The sequence below is a fragment of the Mesocricetus auratus genome, unplaced genomic scaffold, assembly GCF_017639785.1.
Source record: "Mesocricetus auratus isolate SY011 unplaced genomic scaffold, BCM_Maur_2.0 Super-Scaffold_100006, whole genome shotgun sequence".
Classification (NCBI taxonomy): domain Eukaryota; kingdom Metazoa; phylum Chordata; class Mammalia; order Rodentia; family Cricetidae; genus Mesocricetus; species Mesocricetus auratus.
In genome coordinates this window covers 39,825,591-39,842,638 of record NW_024429190.1, presented here as the reverse complement: position 1 = coordinate 39,842,638, position 17,048 = coordinate 39,825,591, and positions in this window count along the sequence as shown.

The following is a 17,048-nucleotide window of genomic DNA, read 5'->3' as shown; positions in this document are numbered from 1 at the left end:
ATTATTCAGACACATATCTAAGTCAAACATATAATCTTCCAAATATTTTCAGCACATATTTTACTCAGAACATTCCATGAAACTACATGAGAATGTGGTTTGTATATGGGATGAAGTAGATAAGATATGTTCTCGCTAAACCATTTTGAATTAATGAGTAAGAAATGAAATCTAAAGCACACCATATATTTAACTTCTGTGATATATGTAAAAGATGGGTATAGTAGGTTTGTAGAGATGAGAGTATTTCTTTAAATTCATCACTTGTTAACCATGCAATCCATTATTCAGTATTGTTTATACTATTTGTGCCTTACTTTTTTCTTGTTCTTTTTATCTTGTTTCTATGAGACATAAGTTTGGTTATACGTTTTTCTTAAGAATGACAATATTGTATTGTTATACATATGCACATATACATATATCATCAATCCAAATTAAATATTTTCCAATTTCATAATAAATTTTATCTCTCTTTATTTCAATTTCCTGTGAAGACAACACTGGTAGAGAAGAACAGTGATTTATATTTTTTTAAATAGTGGACAATTACATATTGGCACTGAGGAATATTATTTTCAATTTTATAAACATAATAAATCTTAAATTATATATCCTGTCTTATAGTTTTGAACCTGTAACTTGTCTTCAGTTAAATATTACTGGAACGTCTAAATCCCCAATACTGATGATGTCATGAACATACTGTTGATGACTTTAGATAAATTGGGTTTTGGGAATACAATTGAAAGAACAAAATCTCCTTCTGAACCTAAAAATTTCTTTGCAAATGTAGGAGTGAAAGGTAATTGCTTGATTTGAGAAGAAGCAATGGATCAGGAAGTGAGGTCCTTCTTGGATCTCTATCCCTCCTAAATTAAAATTCTCTGAAGCTTCAACACAGATACACCTAGAGGTGTGTTTTATGCCAGTTCTAAACCCAGTTAAATTGACAAAGAAGGTTAACTATCACAAACAGAAATAACTAATAATAGAAACAAAATAAATTTCAAATATCCATAGATTTTAAGGCATAAACGTAAATTAAATCATGCAGTTGTGGCATAAACATTTAATCCCAGCAATCACTTGGAGGCAGAGGCAGGTGGACCTCTGTGGGTATAAGGCCAGCCTGGTCTACAGAGAAAGTTCCAGGGTATCAGGGGCTACACAGCAACAACTCTCCCATGAAACACAAAAACAACCAAACAACAAAAAGCAATTTTTTAACAAATTAATCTTGATTACTGAATTGCACTAAACATTTATGTAGCCTCTTTGCTATTGCTTAGATTATTAGTTGGAGTCATCTTTGCAGATTCTGGGAATTTCTCTAGTGCCAGGATTGTTGTTAACCCCATAATGATTCCCTCTATCAAGGTATCTCTTTCCTTGCTCTCCTATATCTGTCACCAAAGTCGAACTTCCTACCCTCTTGATCCCTCATGTTTTCTTCCCAGGTCTCCTTCCCCCTTCTTTTCTCTCCTCCCTCCCTCCCTCCCCCTTAACCTCAAACTCCAAATAAATGAGATTGATAACTAATTTAGATTCTATCATAGAGCCTTCATCCAGTCGCAGAAGGAAGCAGTAGATATTCATAGCTAATCACTGAGCCAAGCTCCTGGAATCCAGCTGTATAGAGAGAGGAGTGATGTGCAAAGGAGTCAACACCAATTTGGGGAAACCCACAGAAACAGCTGACCTGAGCAAGTGGGAGCTCATGGACTCCAGACTGACAGCTGGGGAACCAATATAAGACCAAGCCAGGCACCCTGAATGTGGGTGTCACTTTGGGGGCTTGGGCAGCCTATGTAGCTTCTCACAGTTGAGACAGAATTTATCCCTAATTCATGACCAGGTTTTTTAGAACCCATTCCCTATGGAGTGATGCATTCCTCAGCCTAGATACAGGGGGAAGGGCCTTTTCCATGCTGTAAATAATGTAACAGATTTCGATGATTCCCGTGGGAGGCCCACCATCTCTGAGGAGTGGATGGGGGCATGGAATGAGGAGAAGGAGGGGGCAGTGGTAGGACAGGAAGGAGAGTGAACTAAGATTGGTATGTAAAATAAGATGGCTTTTAAAAGAAAAGAGAGAAGCATATCCACATACAAAGGCAAATAAACATTATACGATTAAAACTAGGTATTTCAACTTAGTGTTATTAGTAAAGATCCACTGCAACATTTCTTTGTTAAAATTAATTTTTATTTAATTAAAACAATCTTAGTTTACATACCAATACCAATTCCCTCTCCTCCTTCCTGTCCTTCAATTTCCACCCACCATCCCCATATCCCCACCCATGTTCAGGGGACCTGGATTGTTCTTATGTCAGACCAAGGTCCTTTAGCTTCCACTTGCTCAGGTCAGTTGTTTCTGTGGGTTTACCCAGTATGGTCTTGACCCATTTGCTCACCACTCCTCCATCTCTGCAACTGGATTCCAAGAGTTCAACTCAGTCAATATCTGCTTCTGCTTCCATCATCTACTGGATGAAGGCACTATGATTGCATTTAAGGTAGTTGTCAATTTCAAAATAGGAGAAGGGCATTGTAGCTAGACTCTCCACAATTGCTTAGTTTTTTAATTGGGTGATGTGACTCCACACCACAGTGCCACCTATACTGACATGAAGAAAATTCCAAAAAAAAAAAAGGTCTGCAGCTTATCTTTTAGTTAAAGATTAGCTTAATGGAAAACTACAAAGTCCATCAGAAGATAGGCCTGAGCAATAAATGGTAGATTGTAAAAGATAGGATCAGAACCTCCTGTCAGGTTACCAGGCAACACAGGATGTTCTACCCGTCTCGCTGACCTCTAGCCTTGCCAGCTTCCTTGCAGCTACAGTATATCCCAATTCCTTCCTCTCTTCACTTCCCTATATAAATCCCTTTGGGATGAATAAAGGTAGTCATCTTGATCAGAATACTGTCTTGGTCTCTTTTGTCCCCAATAACTCTCCTAGGTGTCCCCAGTTCCATGCTGATTGTCCCACTGGTTGGGACAAGAGTTGGGATCATCTTTATGTATTACTGGAGAGTACCCTGGTACTAGGTTTCTCATTAATCCCAGAAAGTCTCCCTATATTAAGGAATATCTTTTCTTGCTCTCCTTCTCTGTTTTTCCCCCAACTCTACCTTCCTGATCCCTCATATTCTCCTCTACCTCCCCTTCTCACCTCTTGTTTTTCCTACCTCTTTCCCCCCATCCTCTGTGCTCGCAATTTACTTAGGAGATCTTGTCCCATTCCCCTTTAGTTGGTGTAATTCTTAAGAATCCAGAAAGCTGGATAGCTTTTTCAAGGGATATAAGGTGTTTAGGACCTCCTGCACAGCAGGCAACGTCATCAGATACCAAGCACAACCTTAGCCTATGAACGTAATGTCCGAATAACCATGGCTTGAAGAGGTGGTTTGGTATCACTGAGTCGTGGTGACTGAAAGACCCCGAATTTATAGAAATAAAATATAAGCTTAAACAGGGAGGGCACCCCACTAGAGAACTTGGGAAGTGAACAAAGGACCCCATCCCAGGAACTGGCCAAACCACAAAATGGAATGTATGTTTTAGCAACCTTAATTGCAGAAGGGCTGTAAACCCACAAAAGGCCAATTCCGGGCTGCTGACCACCTGTGAAGAACTGACCAGGGCGTCAGAGATGGGCAAGCAAGATTTGTGGGAACCACCATTTACTTAGGGAGAGATGATTAACTCATAAAAAGGTTTGAGGAATTTACAACGTGTAGGTCAGGAAGACATCTACTTCCCCTGGTCAGTAGTCACGTATGGCCCCCACCCCCGTCACAAGATAGGGACCCCTCCCAAAAGCTTGTGGTTTTTGTCTTTAAAAGCTGATTGTAACTGAACCTCGGGGCCAATCGGTCTAGAAGCTGACTGAGAGGCCCATCTGCAGATGCCTAATTAAAGCCTCTTGTGTGTTGCATCAATTGGCACGGGGACTCTTGATTCTTGGGGTGACGAATCCAGCTTGGGGACCCCTCCTCAATTCGGGGTACCCCAACAGACAAATAATGGGATGATACATTTCCAAAGTGGTTTTTACATATTTAAAAGGATCTATAATTACAGAATTTTCATGTACGTGTTACAAGAAAATGAAAGCAGCATTTTAGGGGCATTTTAATCATGCTTTCAGTGAAGAGAATGGAACCATATATTTAAATATTTAAATGCATAGTTACAATTTATGAAGTAAATATTTTCCTCAGTGCAGTATTACCTTGATATGAGCATATGTAACATTCTAAATATGCAACTAATTTGATGTAAAACATTCATAAAAGCATTATTAATATTAGAAAGTAACAACTAATACAGATATTATTATTGTCTTGAAAGACAAACTTTGATTGTATCATGACAACGATAGATGTTTAAACCTGAATTTAATTGAATGATATGAACACATTGTGGTCTTATGTTAATCCTTCAAATAATATTCATATTTTAAAAAAGATTTGTGTGTCTGTGTGTCTGTGTGTGTATGTGTGGTGTGTGTGTGTGTGTGTGTGTGTGTGTGTGTGTGTGTGTGACAGAGAGAGAGAGAGAGAGAGCACTTGTGTATTCCCCATGAGTAAAACTGTCTATGGAGGCCATAAGAGGGTATAGGATCTCATGGAACTAGAGTAAGAAATGTTGTGAGATACATAGCATGAGTTATAGTTCAACACTTTGGAAATCAATATGGTGGTTCCTCAGGAAATGGGAATCAGTCTATCTCAACATCTAGCAATTCCACTCTTAGGCATATAAACAAAGGATGCATATTCATATAACAAGGACAATTAGCCGGGCGGTGGTGGCCCACACCTTTAATCCCAGCACTCGGGAGGCAGAGGCAGGCAGATCTCTGTGAGTTCAAGGCTGGGCTGGACCGACAGCCTCCAAAACAATACAGAGAAACCCTGTCTCGTAAAAATCAAAAAAAAAAAAAAAGAAGGACAATTGTTCAACTAAGTTCATAGCAGCATTATTTGTAATAACCAGAATCTGGAAGCAACATAGATGCTCCTCAACTGAAGAACAGATTAAGAAAATGTGGTACATATACACAGTGGTGTACTATTTAGCAGGAAAAAAGCAATGAAATCCTGACATTTGCAGTCAAATGCATGGATCTAGAAGAAGCCATCCTAAGTGAGGTAACCCAGTCACAGAAAGACAAACATGGTGTGTACACAGTCATGTGGATATTAGACATGTAGCAAAGGAATAGCAGCCTATAATGGGAACCTCCAGAGAAGTTAGAAAACAAGGAGGACCGAAAGAGAGACATATTTGTTCCCCTGGTAAAGGGGAAAGAGACAAGAGCTTCTGAAGTTGGGAGCATGGGAAGTAGAAATGGAGGTAGGAGAAAGTGGATGGGAGAAGAGGGGAGGAGAGGAGACCATGAGGGATCAAGAAGATTAATTCTGGAAATGAATAGAGCAAGAAAAGAGAAATATCAAAAGTGGGAGTTGTTATAGGTTTAAAGAGAAATCTGGCACTAGGGACTTGTGCAGAGTTCCACAAGCATGACCGCTACTATGAATCTAAGCCATAGAGAGGCTACCTTAAATGTCATTCTTCTATAGTGAGAATGATGACTACCTTAAATGCCATCCTAGAACCTTCATGTAGTTTCTGTTCGAAGTAGAAGCAGAGATCTACAGCTTAGCACTGAGCTGAACTCCTGGAATCCAGCTGTAGAGAGGAAGGAATGAAGAAAGGGGTCGAGACAATTGGATAGCCTACAGAGACATCTGACATGAGTATGTAGGAACTCATGGACCCTAGTAGGATGGCTGGGGAACCAACATAGGATCAAACCAGGTCTGCTGATCATGGGTGTCAGTTAGCAGCCCTATGGGTGTCAGTTAGCATCCCTGGGCAGTCTATGGGGTACTTGGCAGTGGAATCAGGATGTATCCTTAGTGTATTAACAGACTTTTGGGCCCATTCCCCATGGAGGGATTCTCTCTTGGCCTAAATATACCAGGCCTTGGCCCTGCCCCAAATGACTTGACAGATTTTGATGATCCCTCATGGAGGCCTCACCTGTCTGGGGAGTGGATGAAGTATGGGATAGGAGGGTCATTTGGGGGCATGGGAGGATGGAAGGAGAGGGACTTGGGATTGATATGTAAAATAAGATTATTTCTAATTTAAATAAATTTAAAAAATGAATTATAAGTCAGTTGATGATCATCTTATTTCCTAAATAGCTTTCTTCAGCTATGCATTCAATAATGTTAATGACATTTTAATATAAAGTCTTAATGTGGTGTCACATAAAGAGGCTCACTTTGAATTCACGTACCTAAACTATATGATTTTAATAGTTTTGTGTCTGAAGACAGATCCTCTCTGTAATATTTTTTTCCTTACAGGCATTTTAATTTAATTGTCACAACATTATGTTTTTGAGAACAATTGATATTGGTTTGTCATACAATGTAAAGAGGTTCTTTAGAGGATATATTGAATTTCCCTTAGATAGACTTTTGACAGCAGGGGTGGAATATTGCAAATGTCACGTGGGACATAAGATTTAAATCGCATTGACTTTTTACATTACTTTTTATATATAATGTTCTAATAAAGACTCTAAAACTCGTTTTCCTTGTCTTTAGATGTATGTGGCATGGATCTTTAATGATAAGCATTTAATCTTATCAGAAGATAATCAGTAAAGAAATATTATCTTCACTAGCAATCTTGATAATAATAAAATAGAAATAATTTGTAATCAGATGCTTGATCTTCAGTGAGGAAATGGAAATATTTTGATTGGGGTTGAGAGAAAGATACTCTAAGTGTAGGAGTCAGTGGATGTGTTATAAGATAGAAACTGGAAAAGGTAGGTATGTAGTTAAATGATTAGCTTTGAGATGCACATGGTGTAAAAGTATAGATTTGTAAATAAAAGTGAATGTCAATTTTTATTGCCTCTTTTATTGACTATTAAGTAATAGATATAATGACAATTAACAAAAAAATACGCCATGAATTTAAAAGAGAGCCTTGATGTCCAAACCAAGAAAATACAATGCAATTGAAACTGTTTGGCCTAGAACATCCATAAATTGGTCTATATTCTTTTATAACTGAGATAATCTATGGCTATAATTTTGATAGCATGATGAAACATTTCCTACTTTGCTACACAGCCAAGAGTTAAGAAAGGTAGCATATATAAAACATTTATATAACATATACTCTTCAGCTCCAGATTTTTGTACTGTGCTAACATGACTGTGATTTCACATTTTTTTTTTTGGTTTTTTTGAGGCAGGGCTTCTCCATGGCTTTGGAGGCTGTCCTGGAACTAGCTCTTGAAAAAACAAAAAACAAACAAACAAACAAAAAAAAAACAGGCTGTTCTTGAATTAACAAAGATCTTGTCTGTGCTTCCTGAGTGCTGGGATTAACTGTGCACGACCACTGCCTGGCCATTCCAGACAACTTTTTTTTATTACTTATTTTTAAATTTAAATTTAAATTAGAAACAAGGTTGCTTCACAAGTCAGTTCCAGGTCCCTCTCCGTTTCCCTCCCCTCCTCCTGTGCCCGCCCCCCAACCCCCCCAATATCCCCTCATTTTCCCAGGGAGGGTGAGGCCCTCCTTGGGGGTGTCCATAGTCTGTCATTTCATCCAGGGTAGGGCCTAGACCCTCCCCTAAGAGTTCAGGGTGAGAGTTCATCTCACATTGTTGGATGGGAGTCCAAAGTCCATTTGTATACTTGGGATAAATACTGATCTACTGCCCAAGGCTCAATAGATCTTCTTGTCTCTGCTTCCTGAGTGCTGGGATTAAAGGTGTGCACCACCACTGCCTGGCCATTCCAGACAACTTTTAAGATAAGTTTAATTTATTAAAATATGAGCAACACTGCACATGCTCATTCCAATTATGTATTAAACATTTTAGGTAGCAAATACAACATTAATTCATTTGTCATTTTACACTTATCTGAGAAATCAATTTCATTCCATTATAAAGGTGAATACATAATGGATATACAGAAATTTCTTGGGGAACATTAAAATTAGAGAAGTTTCTGCTTTCTTTATTATAAAACTTTTGAATTTGTTTTCTTTTATTCATCTATTTATTTTTCACCCTGGTCTCCTCCTCCATCTTATCCTCCCAGTCCCTCTCCCCCATCCTCCCACTCCTCTGATCTCTTCTTCTTCCACCTCCATCCAGGAGAGGTCAGGTTTCTATGAGTGTCAATAAAACATGGCATATCAAGTTGCAGTAAGACTAAGCACCTCCTCATGTATTTGAGATGTACTTAATGAACCAGTATGAGAAGCAGACAAGTAAAAGTGTCAGAAACAGTCACTGTTCCCATTGTTAGGTGTACCAAGAACCAAAGTATACAAGCAGAGTGCCTAGGTCAGTCTAATACACACTATTTGGTTATCAGTTTAATGTCTGCAAGCTCCTATGAGCCCAGGTAAGTTGATTGTGGGAACCTTCCTGTGGAATCCTTGTGGCATCTGGTTCCTACACGTCTTTCTTCTCTCCAGCACAGTGATCTCTGATTAATGTTTGGCTGTGGGTCTCTGTGTGTGCTTTCATCAGTTGCAAATGATGTCTCTCTGATGACAGTTGGACAAGGCACCAATCATATTTGCCTTTATCCTTAAGGATTACATCGCTCAGCATGATTTTTTTTCCTAGTTCCATGCATTTGTTTTCAAATTCCCTGGTATCCTGGTTTTTAAGAGTTGAGTAATAATTTATTGAGTAAATGTACCTCATTTTCTGTATCCATTCCTCCACTTAAAGACATCTTGGTTCTGGCTATTACAAATAAAGCCGCTACAAACATAGTTGAGCAAGTGTCCTTCTGGAATAGTTTACCATTCTTTGGGTGCTTACTGAAGAGTGGTATAGCCAGGTCTTGTGGTAGGTTGATACCCAGTTTTCTGAGGAAGCTCCACACTGATTTTCAAAGTGGCTGAATATGTTTGTACCCCGACCAGCATTGGAGGAGTGTTCCCCTTACTCCCCATCATCTCAAGCATGAGCTGTCACTGTGTTTTATATATTTCTCATTGTGACAGTTAAACGATTGAACCTCAGAGCCATTTTAAATTTATAATAGAAAAATACTTCATCAAATATCAAAGCTCCATTGTAAATAGGAGTCAATGAATGTCATAAATAGGTGTGAATAATTAACATTACATTGACTATTTGAATTACACCACAGACACTGATTTTAATGTACCTCTTCCATCCCTAAGGATAATATTCCTCATGGTATTTTGTTTGTTAGTTAATTTATTTTTATTTTAAGTTGGTTGTTCTGGCCTTAAACTTTTTCTCTACATCCATTCTTTCATTTACCATTTAATTTTGTGTTTTGCTTTGTTTTGTTTTTCTGTCATTCACTTTAATGCTTCATAATGTAGGGCTAAATAGGAACCTCTCTGGCATAAAATATCTGCTTCCTCTGAAGAGTATATGGGTTGCACCTCAAAATCACTTGTAATTCTGTGTTCAAAGGATGTTATGGTACCTGTCACCTCTTTAGGCACCAGGTACACATATGATACACATACTCATTTTACTAGGTTTTGAGAGTTTGAACTGCTGTATTTATTCCAGATCATATCCTTTATAATCTTATACATAAACTATTAGTAACATTTATGGACTTGAACTTTTTGAAAAAATTAAACACTCTGAATTATAATTACAGCTTGAAAACATAAAATAATTGGATGAATTTCATTCCTGAGTAAGTATTGAAAGAAATTTTGTATTTAAAATTTAAGAATCGGGAAGTGGTGACACATGCCTTTAATCCCAGCACTCAGGAGGCAGAGGCAGGCGGATCTCTGTGAGTTTGAGATCGGGCTGGACAGACAGCCTCCAAAACAATACAGAGAAACCCTGCCTCGTAGAAACAAAAATAAATAAATAAATAAATAAATAAATAAATAAATAACATTTAAGAATTAGTTGACTCTTTTACTACTAATATGTGATGTATTTAGAAGTGCTTTCAGAATCACACTTAACCAAAATTTGAAAACTGTTTTCTTTCTAAATCTTATGTTTCTTATTTATTGGTGTTGCCTACATGTATATCTGTGCAACATGCATGAGCCTGGTGATGACTAGCCCTAGAAGCATGCATTGGATCCTCCAGAACTGGTATTGCATGCATTGCTGAACTCTCCTGTGGATGTTGGAAATTGAAAATGGGCCCTGTAATCACCTTCCCTGCTCCATTTTAATATTTTTAAGAATATTCTTTCAGATTTCAAAACATGGTATAAAACTTCTGATTTTTTTCCCTTCATCAGTAATAGACATTAACAATTAAGTACAGTTGCATGTGAAGGTGAACAAAATTTTACAGTATCATTAAGAATATATTAGAGTTAGAATTGCTTTCATAAATTTGATTCTTTTCAAAGTTAAAACTATTCAATAATTTAAATTAAAAACTGTAGGGAATTGGATGCTTTAAAAGACTTTATAATAAAGACATTGAAAGTTCTCATATAACAGTGTAAGACTTCTATTTTCTTGTCTCTTAACTATATATGTAAATTTATTACTTTTATGTATTTTTGATATTAACATTATATAACTTCTCATTCAATGTTTACTTTTTATTTTTTGTTTTGCTTTTTTGGGGGGAAAAGTATCTTTTATATCTCAATATAGCCTTGATGTCACCATGGACCTGAGAATAAAATATTCACCTTTATAAAGTAAAAATATGGACAGGAGAGAATGCTCATTGATAAAATCTGCCTAGTTCTCTATTGAAAGGAAGGAGTTTGGATACCAGAACCCACGTGGGGTATTATACAGCTGTTGGTAACTGCAGTTCATTGGATCCAGTACCTGCTGACTTCTGCAAGCCTCTGGGAACTTGTGTGCATATCCCCCCTCTCTCACATATCCACAATAATAATAACAGGCGAAAAATACATGTTCTAAGGGTGAAAAGAATATTCTTAGTAGAAACTGATTTCCCTAAAGTTTTGGTTGATGTCCAAGACTTGCTTTCACTCAATTATTGTAATCCTAAAGCTCCTTTGAGTCTTCTTTGAATTCTAAACATGCTGGAAATAGTCATTTCTAAGCATCTGAAGCATGGCCGATGCTGATTGTTTTCATTAGCACCAATATGAAATGCTTCCCTTTAGAACCCCTGAGACTTTATCAGTGTTAATCTCCCATTTCTTCCCTGATGATTCCAGACGCCTGCAAGCTCTTAATTTTCAGTAATTAACCCCCTGAGAATAACCTTTCTAATTTAACCCAAGGAGCAGCCACATTTCTCCATGTTCAGCTTTGTAACCTTCTAGACAGGTTTTCTTCAGTTTGAAATTCACAGATCACGTAAATTATGCATTAATAAACACTGAACCTTTTGTAACAAAGCCAGAAGTGTCTAGAGGGCATGTCCCAGGTAGACAGACAGTTTACTGTGGAGAACAAAATCATACTGTCTAGTTTTGTATTTGGTACTATGTATTGAATTATGAAATGTTAACTAGTCTATCATGACTCAGCTTTTCTAACTGTAACTATCCTGGGATTTTTTATGTAGTATGGACGGAGTTATCATCTTGTTGGCACAGTGATCACCAGACAGCATTACTAACAGTATGACTGCACACTTACATTGAACATACATGAAAGACAATGATCCATGAAGAAGATATGATTAGCTTTTGAAAAATAAATTATATTTTCTGAGAAGAAGAAAATCAAAAGTGAGTTGCACTGGTCAAAAATCAGGGGGGGAAAATATGTTTAGAATTTATAAAATTACAGCATATTGTACTTGATTTGGTTTAATAAGAACAATAAAGAGGTATAACTGATTACTAATACTTCTTCAGTTTGAACAATTTTAGGGTACGAATAATTGGAATATTAACCTAAATAGCATATATATTACAATATGTATCATATACCTATATTGCAATCAATATATTATGATTACTATTTGTGGGCTGGAGAAATGACTCAGCTGTTAAAAGCTAGGCTCACAAACAACAATATGATTATTATTTCTGTAAAATTAAGATATCATAGATTTTTAAAATGATCCATGACAATGAGTGTGCTAAATTGAAAAGTTTTGTGTTTATATGAATATTTCCATTCAGAATTCTCATGGTCATCCTAAGTTTCAAAATCAATGTGAGGAGTAATTTCTTATTTTGAGTGTATACAGGGAAAATTATTTTGTTTTGCAAAGAAGATGAATAAGATTGCAATATATTCCACATGGATGAGCTGGGAAAATCAATCTTCTGTCTTCAACTTGACAGATTTTGAAACCTTGAGAATTATACAGGCATCTGTCACATTGGTTCTGTTCCTCTAAGGTCAATGAACTTCACAGCTCTGGGTTTTCTCAATGGGTAGATTGTAGACAGGATAACATTGAAAATTTCAGCTTTTAGTCACACATACACAAAGACATTTTATACTCTTTTTTTTATTTTCCAGTTTAAATTTAGATAAGAAACAAGGTTGCTTCACAAGTCAGTTCCAGGGCCCTCTCCCTTTCCCTCCCCTTCTCCCGTGCCCTCCTCCCAACCCCCCCCCGTTATCCCCTCATTCCCCCAGGGAGGGTGAGGTCCTCCATGGGGGTGTCCATAGTCTGTCATTTCATATAGGGCAGGGCCTAGACCCTTTCCCGAGAGTTCAGGGTGAGAGTGCACCTCACATTGTTCGATGGGAGTCCAAACTCCGTGTGTATACTTGGGATGGGTACTGATCTGCTGCCCAAGGCTCAATAGATTACCTAGGCCTCCTCACTGACACCCAGATTCAGGGGATCTTGATCAGTCCCATGCTGGATTCCCAGGCTGATGCCTGGGATTCAAGAGTTAACCTTTGTCTGGTCAGCTGTTTCTGGGGGTTAAACCAGCTTATACTCTTAAATTTAAAAATGTTTCCCCATGAATTTGAACACAGTTCTATGAAAATATATCCATATGCGGGTATATATGCATGTTATAATATATGTTATATTGTACATGTATATTAATTGATAAACTGTATTGGAATTCATACTTTACATTAACACTCATTGGTTTACCATTTTGTAGTATGTTGTTTTCATATCATTGACTTTTAAAAATTCTTCATATGTTATATAGAATAGCCTTTTCATCTGCTTTTTTATTTTACGTGTATTTCAGGTTGGTGAATTCTACACATTTTCTTGAAATCTGTATTATTTTCATTAAGAAGCTAAATATCTTGCTACTTAGTAGTCTATTTCCAGGAGATTCTGAGTTCTGTATTTTAACAATATTTACATTTTTTACATTTACTAATAATTTAAAATCTCAAAAGTTTTCATAAATTAAAAATTATGTAAATATAACTGTGAACAACGTTAATAATGATTTTAGGTTTTCTTTTACACAACATATTTCCCATAATTAAGTCACGTGCATGTGTATATATGGACAAAAAAGTCAACACGTTTGCTCTACCCATTATGTTTCTTACTACTATGTTCTAGTTTTATTGCAACATGATTAGATTAAACTAAGTTCAGACCAAGCTTAAGGAGAATTGTTCCCTCAAAAGTAGGTGCCCCAATTAGTCTTGATTTTCAACTTGATACAATACAGAATTATGAGAGAAAGGGGAAACTCTACTGAAGGATTGAGCAGATTAGATTCAATAGTGTGCATATCTGTCAGTTTCTTTGAATGTTGAGTAATGCAGGAGGATCCAGCCAATTGTTTATGGCACTATCCACACATAGAAGTTCTTAATTTGGGCTAGAAAGCTAGATAAGTGTGTTGAAACAGTAAACCATATTCCTCCATGGTTTCTGTTTAAAGGTACTATTTGAGTTCCCATCATGATTCTCACCCATATGAGCTGTGAGATAAAAAAAAAAACATTTCCTCCTCAAAATAAATATATTATTAAGTTGGAAAATGGAATGAACATACTTACTCTTCTGCACAACTGTACTAGAAAAATACAAAAGGAAGAAAATAACAGAATGAAAAGTATAAGTTTAATCAACAAAACTTCTGTGGTTAACTGAACACAATTTTCAATCAGGATTTAAAATCTGAGCTTCATAAACATTCTAAATTAGGAAAGAGATGAATGTATATCTGAAAACAAAATAATGCATCATTTACTGAGAGAGTTCACACAGCTTCTAAGAGCAGATGTTTTGGTTCTTTCAAAGTGTAGTTGACAAATTTGCTAGCAGTGGGAGTGGAAAATTAGTTTTCATTTTTAGAAATTATTTGATACCATTTGCAGACCTTTGCTATTTATCACGCTGATTAAAAGCTGTCATTCGAAGCACTTATAGTCTTCCAGTACATGTCAAACTGCTTCTAACCAATTCAAATGTTTTCTGAAAAAGCATTTCACACCAAACCAGGGTATATATCTTTTCTTTCAGGAGCAATACATCAAAAACCTGCAGAAAGGTACTTTCTAATATTGTCGTGAGAACTTCTCTGATTAAATCTGGAGACTTCCTTACACATTACTTACAACCTGGAAAGACTTTAGAACCAAAAATAAACATGCATAGGTAACAAATATTACCTTGGAGAGCCATAATACAATGCCTTCATTTTCCATAAAATCAACAATATGCATACACAAACACCGACACAGACACAGACACAGACACACACACACACACACACACACACACACACACACACAAACATATCCCAAAAGAGAAAAAAAAGTTCCATGTCAAGAAACAAAAAACAAAATCGCATCAATTTTCATGCTTGTGAGTTGATAGGGTTCATCATCAGACTCAGAGATGTTATATATAAACACAGAAAAGGAAAACAACAAAATGAAAGGTTGTACCCTTTCATAGCCTTACATTTTTGTATTTAAGAGCATAGGAGTCAAGGCTTTGCTGGAGAAACCCGCAGAAACTGTTGACCAGAACTAGTGAGAGCATGGGGACCATAGTTGTAAAGCTGGGGAACCAGCATTGGAACTAACCAAGCACTTCTAATGTGGGTCCCAGCTAGGAGGACTGGGCAGTCTATGGGCTCTCATCATTGGAGCTAGTGTTTATAACTAGAGCACAAATGGACTTTGGGAGCCCATTACCTATGGAGCAATAATATTGCAGCCCAAATACATGAATGAGGGCCTACGCCCTTCCCCAAATGATGTGATGGACTTTGATAGCCCCCCGTGGAAGACCTAACTATCTTTGGGAATTTGGTTTGGGGGTGGGAGGGCAAGGGGATGGGGAAATTAATATGTAAAGTAAGATTGTTTCTAAAATAAAATTTTAAAAAAGAAAAAATAATCTTATTTTACAAAAGCTTTAAACTCACAGGATTTTCAATTATCTGGGCACATGCATACATACATACATACATACATACAGTTTTTTAACAACCTATAGACTTGCAATATATGCTCTTTCTAATTTAACAAATAAAATGTTACTTTGATTAAAACCTATATTCCTGTCTTCTTAATTCTTATAGTATTGACTCATTAATTTGTAAAATTACCAACTTGGTTTAGATGGTTTACTCACGTGACATACTGTTTAGGATCTAATTAAACCACTTGAAATCAGATTGCGAAGTCATTCACACATGTTAGCCATAGAACCTTGGTGTTGGTGGCACACACCTTTAATCTCTGGACTCAGGAGACAGGCAAATGGGACTTCATGAGTCTGAGCCAACCAGGGATACATAAGAGTTAATCAATATAAAATAAAAAGAGTTCACACTTTTGATGCTAGCACTAGAGGAGCTCAGAGCATCTCAGAGGGCAGTCTAGGATTCTGAGACTTAGTACAGTCTGGAGATGCAATCTGAGCTTCAGTGGATCAACCCATCTGTCTGAGCATTGGTAAGATTGGAACTCACTAGTGGCTGGCCTGTTTTGCTTCTCTGATCTTCAGTGGCTTTATTAGATAATAGACAATATATAACCACAATTCATATTTAAATGATTGCTTTTTGCAAGAATTTTCATTTGATGTAGGTTTGATGTATCTTGAAACACGAGACAAATTCCAAAATTTTTTCTCAAAAATGTATTTGATAAATCCATGTTAAGGAAGTGACTAGTAATGAATGTGCCAAATGATAACATGAGGGAATGGTTCCATATTCACATTTGTAGAACTATATTTTTTCCTCTTATTGCTTTTGGTGGGCCTGATAGCCAACTCCAAAATAAATCACACACAAACACACATACAGGGAGGCTTATTATTACTCGTGAATGTCCATTCTTAGCTTGGCTTGTTGCTAGCCAGTTTTCCTTAAATTAGTCCATCTAACTTTATTACTTTTCTTCTTATTCCATGGCTATCTGGGTCTCTGGGTGTCTGACCCTGACATCCTCCTCTGCTTGCTCTCCCATTGTTCCTCCCTTCTTTGGTTCTCTTATTTATAATCTCTGTGTGCCAGCCTTGCCAATCCTTGCTCCTGCCTTGCTTTTGGTCATGCAGAACTTTAGTAGGACCACCAGTTGTTTTAGATAGGCACAGTAACACAGATTCCCAGAATTAAACAAAGGCAGCATAAACAAATGTCACACACCTTAAAATCATATTATACCATACACATGTATGTCTTTATATAAATACCTTTTCTATCCCCTACGTTAAAAGCCCCAGGGTATTTAACAAAAATCAACTTTGGGACAGTTAATTAAAAGAGATCTGGAAAACATTACTAATCTATAGAATGACAGAAATTAATGCATTAAAAATAAGAATTGCATATTAATCATCTCAGTAGAGAGGGGGATAATGACACAGAAAAGGTTAAATAGAGTGGGGAATAATGGGATGAGTCTTCCTGAAGGAGTAAAAACAGGAATGCATAGTTAATATTAAAGATATATCAAACAAGGCACATTAAAATCTCCTATTATGTTTCCTAAAATATATTAGCATATATCTATAAAAAGAATGCAAATGTCATTACCTATTAAAAGGGAATAATGTTCTTTTACTTAATGCAACCTGACAAATAAGAATACTATTTCAGGAATGGGTAG